Consider the following 8,162-nt stretch of genomic DNA (forward strand, 5'->3'; position numbering starts at 1 on the left):
TACAATGCTTGATAAGATATGTACTCATTATCTTGCCCATGTAATTTTAACCCCTCTGTACAGTATTTTCACTATAAAAAAAATATGAAGAAAAAAGAATCAGCTGCTGTGGACTAAAAGTTTGCGATAATCCATCTAAATCGATGACTGCGCATGTAGTTACATGTCTACCATCCCAACTCCAGAGGACTAGGTCTGGTGAAGCATACCTGTCATAGATAGGAGGACCTCGATCCAGCCCAGCCAGAGCATATCTTGAGTCTCTGTTTCAGAAATGCCCAAGACAGAAAGGTGGCTCCTCAGACCCAGGGAGAGGACACAAGTAGGGGGTCATGGTGTCCCCAGAGGGGTGTCTGACCCGGGGTTGGTGTGGTTTGGCGGCAGCCACTCACTTGGTCTGCTGGGAGAACTTGCTGTAGGCTGCTCCAGGTGGGGCGAGCAGCGATAGCAGTGGCATTGCAGACACATGGCCTCAGAGCAAAGAACCAGGGCCAGGGAGCAGGTTGGGGCTTTATGCGGCCTGGCAGGGTACCATTGCCTGATGTTTGAAATTCCGCAACTTGGGAAGGGGGGAACGAAGCCAGGGTGCGGGCAGGCATCTCAATTTCCTTCTATATTCCAAAGTTGCCTGAAGTCTCTTCCTCACCACTCAGCAATCTCTACCTTCCTCAATTCCTCATAGTGGTGTAAACTAACAGAGGGAATCCTGGTGCTACCAGGCAGCATGTAATGTGGGCGTGGCCACCATTCTTGTATCTCATTGGTCAGAAAGAACTATGAATTAATGGGGGTGTGGCCAGAATCCTGTGATGCAAGCAGCATGGGTGGAGTCAAGAAGATAGCAGCTCCCCCAGCCCTTTTCCCAGGGAACAATGGGTCCAATTCTGTTGGAAACCAGGGGGTGACCTCATTTAGCTGGATGGCTTTACAGATTGTTCTGTATGTGTGTTTGTTCCCAGTCCCAGACCTTGTACTCAGGATATGAGCACAGTCTGTGAGCTGCTTTTGATCAAGGCTGGCCTTCCACACTAGAGCCACAGGGATTCTGGCTTTATTGGCACTGAACTTGGACTTTCTTGCCTACGGTGACTTCGACCATGATCCTCTCATCACAGCCTTGTAAGTATCAAGGAGGACTGCTGAGAGCCACTGGTGCCTGCCTAATCATTGGTCTTGTTGATGTTCTTTGACAGACTGGTGAATTCCCTATCCTCGGGTTTAAGTGGTGGGAGCTGTAGCCCAAAGTTGGAATCTTGGTCCTGCCACCTCCAAATGGAAGGAGATCCTAAGAAACGTATTCCTGTCCATATGATTACCAATGGAATATGATGTATGTCATGATTGAAAGAGCAGTTCTTGAATGATTCTAGGATAAAATTATAAACAATTATGTTATAGGACACTGATCGATGTTAGTTAATATTTTATGAGGCATTTAAACAATCACATTAATAAAATGGAGGTATAATGAAATACCTTAGAATTACTATACTATTACATACTATAAAGGTGCCATTTTTCTGCCAAGACTGGGATTGGAACCCGTGGTCTTGGTAACTCTGTTGCACTGTGTGGGAAGGGGAAACTGGCCTCCTAGAAGTCAAGAAATTCATGTCTATTGCTTAGGCCTGAAATAGATCCCCACCATTACATGTACAATTTACATATATGATTTATATTTATATACATATGTTGACTCCATATTGCATTCAGTGCAGTTATTTTATTTTTTGTTTTATTCATGTATTGACCATTTATTTTGACTATTATGGCACATAAAACATTGATTACATAAGATAGAGGTCTGCGTATGTATTCCACCTCATACCTGACACCCAGGACTTTCACAGAAAAGGAAAACATGTGTCACCATCAACTTCTTACTCCACAATTCATTTTTGGGGAGTGCTGGCATCTGAACTCACGGCCTACAAGCCTACGAGGCCCAATTCATGAATGGTTGAATGTCAGCACGCCATCCTGGGGCAAATTGAGCTGACAGGCTGTTCCCAGGACCTGAGCTCAAGCCCCAGGGGTTAACAAAATAGGAAAAGATTGACATGCAGATGGAAGTATGCTAATAAATATGTTTTTACAGAGTGTCAGAGATGTCTATACATTATTCAGTTATATAGACTACATTCCTACTAATTCCTGGGTATTAATCATGTGTCCATGTAATTAATGTTATTGTTTTCATCTTTATACTATTAATGAAATCAATCAGTGTCCTGAAATTATTGCATTCCTGTAAGTAATAATAATCTTTTTATCCTTCATAAATATTAAAATCAATTAGCTTCCTGAAATGCTGCTCTCTAATTTTATAGGAGCATCATTCATGATCAACTCATTGAACCTTGACATTGATAATATTCCATTGTTCTTCCTATGGATGGGTACCGTTTTCTTAGTCTCTCCTGCCATTGGTTGGTGTTAGGAGGGGGATTCGAAATCAGGGCATATGTTGCCATGTGGGCCTATGGCTTCCCAGATAGTCTGCCAGCCTTCTGCATCATTGCAAGTTGAAGTACCCTTTGCAACAGTGTCATTCAGACCCATGAGGGTCACCGAGCAATGGAAGAAAACATAAAAAGGCCACATTTTTTTCTGTGAATTGCTTTCCCTGCAAGACCTGGGGGTCTAGGATCCCAGAAGCAGCTGTAGATCTAGTGTCTGCACCCCGGCCTAGGGTGATCGAATCTGAGTCAGAGTTGCCACAACCTGACTTCAAGCCCTGTACTGAGAAAAACAACATAAAAAATTCAGCTCCCTGGCTTGCAATTCACACAGTTTATTCTTACAGGCTTTGGATTTGAACTCAGGATCTGGGTAGATCTGCAGCAATGTGGATGAAGGGGAAGATCACTGTACTTGAAGATAAGAAAGTCAGGCCTGTTCTCTAGCCCTGAATTCAAGCCCCAGCCCTGGAAACATAGTATTTATATATATTGTAAAGATAGGATTTATACTTATCTATAGATGTTCAGTCCATACATGTTTGGATGGTTGTTCCTTGAATTTTTTCTTTATTCGTTTATTTACCATTGATTGTACTATGATGAAAACCATTCCATTTATTACATTGATGACATCCTATCACAGAGCATCGAGATTTGTAGAAATGTTCTCCACCATGCCAGGATTCTCAGGATCACCCAGGATATTCAGACAAAAGGAAAACAAGTTTCACACTTGGCTTCTTACTCTACAACACACTTGTTGGTAGTGCTGGGATCTGAACTCAGGGTCTAGTAGGACCAATTGTCCAATAAGTCAAGGTGAACACACCAACCTGTGAACTAAGGAGCTCGGCCATTCCCAGGATCTGACATTGATCCCCAAGGTGGTCCACTATAGTCATAAATTCATAATTTAAACATACAATCTATATTGACATTCATGCATCAACAGCATCTTGTGTTTAGTGAACTTCTCCTTATTTTGTCTCTTTTTCATGGAGGTATTGTGTATTTTACTAAATATGGTGACAGGTATAACTTTGCTGACATGGATGACAACCTGTTCCTATGGTTATAGGGTTGCCTATGAATTCCCCTTCTTGGTTGAGACTCAGGACTTTCACAGGAGAGGAAAACGTGTGCAACAACTGGATTCTGACATCAGGATGAATTTTTTGTCAGTGCTGGGATTTGAACTCAAGGCTGGGTATCTCTGTTGCACTGTGGGGGAAGGGGAAGCTCACCATCTTTGAAGACTAGAATTCCCGGCCTGATCTAGGACCTGATTTGAAGCCCCAGCACTGGACAAAATCACAAGCCCACCTTTTTTAAACATAGGATCTCTCTTTACCTACAGGAGTGGTATGCATATTACATTCAATGTCATCCATGTCTTATTCATTGATGTATTGTGCATTTTATTGAATATGGTGACAGATATAACTGTGCTGACATGGATGACAACCGATTGCCATGGCTATAGATTTGCTTATATAGCATTCTCCTTCCTCGATGAGACCCAGGATATTCACAGAACAGGAAAACATATGCAACCTTGGTTTTCTCACATCAGAATGAATCTTTTGGCAGTGCTGGAATTTGAACTCAATGCCTATCAGGCCCAATTGGTGAATGGGTCATGTTAAGCACAGCAGCCTCTGAGCCTCTAAGGAGCCAGGCCATTCCTGGGACCTGAGATTGAGCCCTGGTGCGAGGCCAATGTAGTCATAAATTCATAATTAAACAAAGGATCTATATTTCCAAACATGGATGGGCTGCATCTTGCGTGATCTTGGCATCTTGCTGCATCTTGGCTGAGACTCAGAAGTTGTACAGCAAAGGAAAACAGGTACAATGACTGGCTCCTCTCATCAGGGTGAATTTTTGGCAGTGCTGGGATTCGAACTTGGGGCCTAGGTGGCCCAACTGCCCATTCGGTCCACGTGATTAAACCAGACTGTGAGCCACTAAGGAGATGGGCTCTTCCCAGGAACTGACATAAAGCCAAAGGGAGGCCAAAATAGTGCTCAATGCATCATTGAAACATGGGATGTATATTCACATCCGTGTGTGAACTGCATCCTGCATTGAGTGTACTTATTGTGTTTATTTTGTATGCTATTCATGGATGTATTATGTATTTTCTTATGTATATTATGAGAGGTATAACTGGACTGACATGGATAACAACTTATTCCCATGACCACAGGGTCGCCCATGCATTCTGCATCCTAGCTGAGACTCAAACTTGCACAGGAAAGGAAAATACATGCAACAATTGACTTTTGACACCAAGATGAATCTTTTGGCAGAGGTGGGATCTGAACTCGTGGCCTAGCATGCAAAATTGGTGAATGGGTCAACATGAGCACACCAGCCTGTGAGGGACAAAGGAGGTAGGCGTTCCCAGTACCTGAATTTGAGCCCCCCCTGGGGAGAGAGTGGCGAGCACAATAGTCACCCATTCATAAGCTGAAGGTAGAATGCAAATAAGTACATATTTGTATAGAGTAGGATTGTGGTGACCTGTGATGGAATCCAATCTGTGAATACCTATATTTAGATCTTTTCTGATGCATCCATTTCATGTATATGATGAATATTGTCATGCTTCATCAACTCTTCTTTACAAATAATCTATACCCCATGAGTCTTATGTATCATTTCCTACTCACATCATGCACGAACTACTCATTGAAGGATGAGATCTTTCGCATGCTATGGCTCTTTCTAGGTCCAGAAATGAGTATCTCAGGATCTCCGGCCATTCCCTCCTCTTAGGGGGACTGAATTCAAGCCTTAGTCCTGGAAAAGATACTTCTTATATACATTTTAATGATAGGATTTATACTTCCGTTCAGATGTTCAGTCCATATTGTATTTGGTGCATTTATAAATTTTATTTCTCGTTTTAATCATTTATTTACCATTTATTTTATTGACTCTGATGACACCTCTACAATTTATTACATTGTTTACATCCTATCACATAGAATCTAGATTTTAGATGTGTTCTCCATCATGCCTGGCAATGTGAGGATCTAAACTCAGTGCCTAGCAGGCCCAATTCATGAATGGGTGAGTTTGAGCATGGGAGCCTCTAGACAATGAAGCTGTCAAGTGGTTCCCAGGCACTGAGATCGACCCCCATGTTTGGCCAAAACAGCAATACATGGATAGGCAGACGGTGGTATACAAAAAAATATATATTGTTAAAGAGTGCCAGAGCCGTCTATCTATGATTGAATGATACCTACTACATTCCTACCAACTCTTAGGTATTTATTATACCACCATTGAAGGAATATTATTCTTTTCATGCTTAATAAACTATACGTTAAGGTCAATCAGCATTCTAGGACTATTGCATCCAAATTTAGATTAGACGGATGCATGAACTACTCATTTAATTGGTATTCCCATGCATAGGAATGAGTCTCTTGTGATCTCCTGCCATTGGTGTCAGGACTGGGATTTGAACCCAGGGCTTATGTTGACAGGTTGGCCTATGGCTTCACTGAGAGCTAACCAGAATCAGCAATGGCAGGTCAGGTCCACTTTGCAGCCATATCATTCAGACCAGGATGGTCACCATGCCCCCCAAAATCGCAAAATGCCAGCCCTCTGCAGCTCACCACTTTTTGTGCTTTCCAGCTTTTTTTTTCTTCCTGCAAGCCCTCTGGACTAGGATCTCAGGATCAGCTATGGGTCTGGAGACTGCACCCCAGCCTAGGGAGATTCAAGCTGAGGTAGTGTTTCCCCGACCTGAGTTCAAGTCCCATAGATGGCTAATAAATAAATAAATAAATAAAAATATTAATAATTTAACTAAATAAAAAATAAAGCTCCCTGGTTTGGAATTTCTGGCAGTTTTCTTTCCTAGCCTGGGATTTGAACTCAGGGTGTTGGTAAATTTGTAGCAATGTGAGGGAAGAGTTGCTACTACTTGAGTTCAAACCCCATGCCAACCACAAAATAAAAACTAAGTCACTGACCTCGGCAGGGTGAAGTAGTTGTGGAGATGGGAGGGAAGGGATGGTATGGGGAAAACAAAGAAGGAGTCAATAATGCTCAATAGGAAATGTACTCATTACCTTGCTCCTGTAACTGTAACCCCTCTGTAAAACACTTTTGCAATAAAAAAGTACAAAATAAGAGAAACGCTGTCGTTCTCAGAGAAGCAAATGTTATTAGAACAGATTGACATGCAGATGGTAGTACAAAAATAATTATTGATTTTTATAGAGTGCCAGAGATGTCTATATATATATATAGGCTACATTCCTATCAATTCTTGGGTATTTAGTATACATCCATGTAATTAATAGTATTGTTTTCATCCTTAATTATTGATGAAATCAACCACTGTCCTGAAACTATTGTGTCCATGTAATTAATAGTATTCTTTGAATGTGTCAAAAATATTCATTAAAATCCATTGGCCTCCTAAAATCACTCTATTCATATAGTAGTATTCAGAAAAAAAACTACTTCAACCTTGCCATTCATAATCTTCCATTGGTATTCCTATGAATAGAAGCGAGACACTTAGGATCTCCCTCCATTGGTAGGGGTCAGGACCCGGCTTCAAACACAGGGCCTACATTGCCATGTTGGCCTATGGCTTCCCTGGTAGTCCGCCAGCCTTCAGCAATGCCAAGTTACCAACATTCTTCAACCGGGTCATTGAGACGCAGGATGGTCACCTAGCAAAGAAAACAAATGTAAAACTGGTAGCCATCTGCAAGTTGCCAGTTTTTTTTTTTCTGTGTCGCATTAATTACGTTTTTTCTTGTCAGCCTTTGGGTCCCAGGAACCCAGGTTGGGCGGTGGGTCCTGTGGCTGTACCCCAGCCTAGAGTGATCAAAGCTGAGGCAGAATTTCCATGAGCTGAGTTCAAGCCCTGTGCTTGACAAAAGAAAAATACCTACCTACCTACCTACATACATACATACATACATACATATAGTCATTAAAAATATTTTAAAAATTATGAGGCTCCTTGGCTTGGAATTCATGCCATTTTTTCTGCCAGGCCTGGGATTTGAACTGAGGGTCTGGGTAAATCTGCAGCACTGTGGGGGATGGGGAAGATCACCATTCTGGAAGACAAGAAAGTCAGGCCTGTTTCTAGGGCCTGAATTCAAGTCCTAGCACTCGAAAAAATAACATTCATATATATTATAAGTACATGAATTTTATTGACCTACAAATTTTTACTGCATATTGCAGTTAGTGTATTCATTTTATTTTGTGTTTTATTTGTTTTTATATATTTTAGTGAATATGATTACACATATAATAGTTTTTGTATCCTATTACATAAGACATAGATTTGCCTATGCATTCTACATCGTTCCTGAGTCCCAGGAATTTCACCAATAAAGAAACCAAGTGGGACAATTGGCTTTCCACCAGGATTAAGTTTTTGGCAGTTCTGTGAATTGAAGTCAGGGCCTAGGAGGCCCACTTCATGAGTGGGTAAATGTTAGCACACCAGTTTGATGCAAGAGAATTTGGAGGGCAAATTTGAGGACATGAGATCAAGCCCTAGGAATGGCCAATATATAAACAGATAGATGATTAGACTGCAGTGTGTGTGTGTGTGTGTGTGTGTGTGTGTGTGTGTGTGTGTGTGTGTGTTGTGAGATGCTTTTAATCAGGGCTATCCCTCTACCACTGGACCACTGGAGCTACACA

This window comes from Dipodomys spectabilis, unplaced genomic scaffold (genome assembly GCF_019054845.1).
Source record: "Dipodomys spectabilis isolate Male_0828 unplaced genomic scaffold, ASM1905484v1 ptg000110l, whole genome shotgun sequence".
NCBI classification, from domain to species: domain Eukaryota; kingdom Metazoa; phylum Chordata; class Mammalia; order Rodentia; family Heteromyidae; genus Dipodomys; species Dipodomys spectabilis.